The sequence below is a fragment of the Macrobrachium rosenbergii genome, chromosome 13 (genome assembly GCF_040412425.1).
Source record: "Macrobrachium rosenbergii isolate ZJJX-2024 chromosome 13, ASM4041242v1, whole genome shotgun sequence".
Lineage (NCBI taxonomy): Eukaryota > Metazoa > Arthropoda > Malacostraca > Decapoda > Palaemonidae > Macrobrachium > Macrobrachium rosenbergii.
This window is the reverse complement of record NC_089753.1, coordinates 50,557,931-50,562,652: the sequence shown is the minus strand read 5'-3', so window position 1 is coordinate 50,562,652 and position 4,722 is coordinate 50,557,931.

The following is a 4,722-nucleotide window of genomic DNA, read 5'->3' as shown; positions in this document are numbered from 1 at the left end:
AGGGCGAGCTGAGAGTGTCCTCAGTCACTCACGATAAAGGCATCCCTCTGAAAGAGAGAGGTGTCGAATTAACCATATGATTGGCTAGAATTGAAGCCCTAATACCATGCAATTTAAATAATAAGGATTCACTAGCTAACAACGTGCCCATGAATGGCACAGCCAATCGAAACTAACTCATATTGCACTGTTCACAAATTGGAAGTAACTAGCATGCAAACGATGGGGGGAGTGACTGAGCAAAGGACGGAGTAGGGAACTAAATGAGGGTTTACTGGGAGAGAGAAATATACGTAGTGGAGCACGGGATTTACTTTGAGGGGTTCGTTAAAAAGTCGAGAAATATTTCAGTTGGAGGAAAACAAGCTGCCAAAATACTTGAGTTCGTCTTAGGCTTACTGTAGGAGTACAAAGGAACGATCCAGTATATGGGTATCCTGAACTAAGGCCCGTCACAAATGGGTACGAGTTGGCAGACCTGTGGAATGAGCGAGAGAGAACAATGGACGTCCATTTGCTATCGAAGCCAAAAAACAATTAAGAACGATTCTGGGACTGCGCAGCCGAGGTTGGGAGGCCGTATTGCCTTAGGCCTTAAGGGCCCAATATGGCCACTGCTTCAGATAGCGACATCCAATTTTTGTATCGGCTCTCTCGCAGCAACCTGGAAACATGAGACATTTGGCAGCAAAGTAGAAATAATATGGGGGTGGGGGGTAAAAAATGAGAGGAGTGTACTATATGGGCAGCCATTTGCACTTCGTTTGCATGGGGGTGGCCATTTTATGAGAGAGAGTTAACCCTGCACATAAAAGGGGTCCAATAAACAGCACTGAAACAGGTGATTGAATCATTCCCAGGCGTTGTGACCTCAGGAAACTAGACACATAGACACATTCACTTAATTGGGGTCCAATAAACAGTGCTGGAAGAGCTGACTCTGAGTCCCTCCCAGTCAAGGTGACCTTAGGAAACTGAACACATTTACTAAAACCAAGTCCAGTAAACATCACTGAAAGAGCTGATTCTGAGTCCTTCCCAGGCCATGTGACCTCAGGAAACTAGATACATTCACTTAAACGGGGTCCAATAAACAGCATTGAAAGAGCTAATTCTGAGTCCTTCCCTGGCGAGGTGACCTCAGGAAACTGAACACATTCACTAAAACCAAGTTCAGTATATGGCATTGAAAGAAGTGATTCTGAGTCCTTCCCCGGCGATGTAACCTCAGGAAACTAGACACATTCACTTCTGAGTCCCTCCCAGGTGAGGTGACCTCAGGAAACAAGACGCATTCACTTAAATGGGGTCTGGTAAACAGCATTGAAAGACCTGATTCTGAGTCCCTCCCAGGTGAGGTAACCTCAGAAAACTAGACACATTCACTTAAATGGGGTCAAATAAACAGCACTGGAAGAGCTGATTTTCAGTCCTTTCCAGGCAAGGTGACCTCAGGAAACTAGACACATTCACTTAAGCAGGGTCAAATAAACAACGCTGGAAGAGCTGATTCTGAGTCCCTCACAGGCAAGGTGACCTCAGGAAGCTATACACAATCGCTGAAACAGGGTCCAATAAACGGTACTGAAAGAGCTGATTCTGAGTCCTTCCCAGGCGAGGTGACCTCAGAAAACTAGACACATTCACGTAAACAGGGGCAAATAAACAGCACTGAAAGAGCTGATTCTGAGTCCTTCCCAGGCAAGGTGACCTCAGGAAACTAGAAACATTCACTTAAACATGGTCCAATAAACATCATTGAAAGAGCTGATTCTGAGTCATTCCCAGACAAGGTAACATCAGGAAACTAGACACATTCACTTAAACGGCGTCCAATAACCAGCACTGAAAAAGGTGATTCTGAGTCGTTCCCAGGCGAGGTGACCTCAGGAAACTAGACATTCACTTAAATCTGGTTCAGTAAACAACACTGAAAGAGCTGATTCTGGGTCCCAGGTGAGGTGACCTTAGGAAACTGAACACATTCACTTAAACTGGATCCAATAAACAGCACTGGAAGAGCTAATTCTGAGTCCCTTCCAGGTGAGGTGACCTCAGGAAACTGAACACATTCACTTAAATGGGGTCCAATAAACAGCGCTGCAAGAGCTGATTCTGAGTCCTTCCCAGGTGAGGTGCCCTCAGGAAACTAGACACATTCACTTAAATGGGGTCCAGTAAACAGCATTTGAAAAAGCTGATTCTGAGTCCCTCCCAGGCGAGGTAACCTCAGAAAGCTAGACACATTCACTTAAATGGGGTCCAATAAACAGCTCTGGAAGAGCTGACTGAGTCCCTCCCAGGCAAGGTGACCTTAGGAAACTGAACACATTTACTAAAACCAAGTCCAGTAAAGATCATTGAAAGAGCTGATTCTGAGTCTTTCCCAGGCTATGTGACCTCAAGAAAGTAGACACATTCACTTAAACGGGATCCAATAAACAGCATTGAAAGAGCTGATTCTGAGTCCTTCCCTGGCGAGGTGACCTCAGGAAACTGAACACATTCACTAAAACCAAGTCCAGTATAGGGCATTGAAAGAGGTGATTCTGAGTCCTTCCCAGGCGATGTAACCCCAGGAAACTAGACACATTCACTTCTGAGTCCCTCCCAGGCAAGGTGACCTCAGGAAACTAGACACCTTCACTTAAGCTGGGTCCAATAAACAGCGTTGAAAGAGCTGATTCTGAGTCCTTCACAGGCAGGGTGACCTCAGGAAGCTATACACATTCACTGAAACGGGGTCCAATAAACAGCACTGAAAGAGCTGATTCAAAGTTCTTCCCAGGTAAGGTGACCTCAGAAAACTAGACACATTCACTTAAATGGGGTCCAGCAAACAGCACTGAAAGAGCTGAGTCTGAGTCCTTCCCAGGCGAGGTAACCTCAAGAAACTAGATGCATTCACTTAAATGGAGTCCAATAAACAGTGCTAGAAGAGCTGATTCTGAGTCCCTCCCAGGCGAGGTGGCCTTAGGAAACTGAATTCATTTACTAAAACCAAGTCCAGTAAACATCATTGAAAGAGCTGATTCTGAGTCCTTCCCAGGCAATGTGACCTCAGGAAACCAGACACATTCAGTTAAACAGAGTCCAATAAACAGCACTGAAAGAGCTGATTCTGAGTCCTTCCCAAGCGAGGTGACCTCTGGAAACTAGACACATTCAGTTAAACAGGGTCCAATAAACAGCACTGAAAGAGCTGATTCTGAGTCCTTCCCAAGCGAGGTGACCTCAGGAAACCAGACACATTCAGTTAAACAGGGTCCAGTAAACAGCACTGAAAGAGCTGATTCTGAGTCCTTCCCAAGCAAGGTGACCTCAGGAAACTAGACACATTCTCTTAAATGGGATCTAACAAACAGCACTGAAAGAGCTGATTTTGAGTCCTTTCCAGGCAAGGTGACCTCAGGAAAATAGACACATTCACTTAAGCTGGGTCCAATAAACAGCGTTGAAAGAGCTGATTCTGAGTCCTTCACAGGCAGGGTGACCTCAGGAAGCTATACACATTCACTGAAACGGGTTCCAATAAACAGCACTGAAAGAACTGATTCTAAGTCCTTCCCATGCGAGGTGACCTCAAAAAACTAGACACATTCACTTAAACAGGGGCAAATGAACAGTACTGAAAGAACTGATTCTGGGTCCTTCCCAGACAAGGTGACCTCATGAAACTAGAAACATTCACTTAAACATGGTCCAATAAACATCATTGAAAGAGCTGATTCTCAGTTCTTCCCAGACGAGGTGACATCAGGAAACTAGACACATTCATTTAAACGGGGTCCAATAAACAGCACTGAAATAGGTGATCCTGAGTCCTTCCCAGGCGAGGTGACCTCAGGAAACTAGACATTCACTTAAATCTGGTTTAATAAGCAGCACTGAAAGAGCTGATTCTGGGTTCTTCCCAGGCAAGGTGACATCAGGAAACTAGACACATTCACTTAAATGAGGTTCAATAATCAGCACTGAAAGAGCTGATTCTGAGTCCTTCCCAGGTGAGGTGACCTCAGGAAACTGGACACATTCACTTAAATTGGGTCAAATAAACAGCACTGAAAGAGCTGATTCTGAGTCCTTCCCAGGCGATGTGAGCTCAAGAAACTAGAGACATTCACTTAAATGGGGTCCAATAAACAGTGCTGGAAGAGCTGATTCTGGGTCCCTCCCAGGCAAGGTGACCTCAGGAAACTGAAAACATTCACTAAAACCAAGTCCAGTAAACAGATTTGAAAGAGCTGATTCTGAGTCCTTCTCATGCGAGGTGACATCAGGAAACTGAACACATTCACTTAAACAGGGTCCAATAAACAGACTGGAAAGAGCTGATTCTGCGTCCTTCCCAGGCGATGTGACCTCAGGAAACTGGACACATTCACTTAAATGGGGTCCAATAAACAGCACAGGAGGAGCTGATTCTGATTTCTTCCCAGGCGATGTAACCTCAGGAAACTAGACACATTCACTTCTGAGTCCCTCCCAGGTGAGGTGACCTCAGATAACCAGACACATTCCTTAAATGGGGTCCAGGGAACATCATTGAAAGAGCTGATTCTGAGTCCTTCCCAGGCGATGTGACCTCAGGAAACTAGACACATTCACTTAAACGGGGTCCAATAAACAACACTGAAAGAGCTGATTCTGAGTCCTTTCCAGGCAAGGTGACCTCAGGAAACCAGACACATTCACTTAAATGGGGTTTAATAAACAGCACTG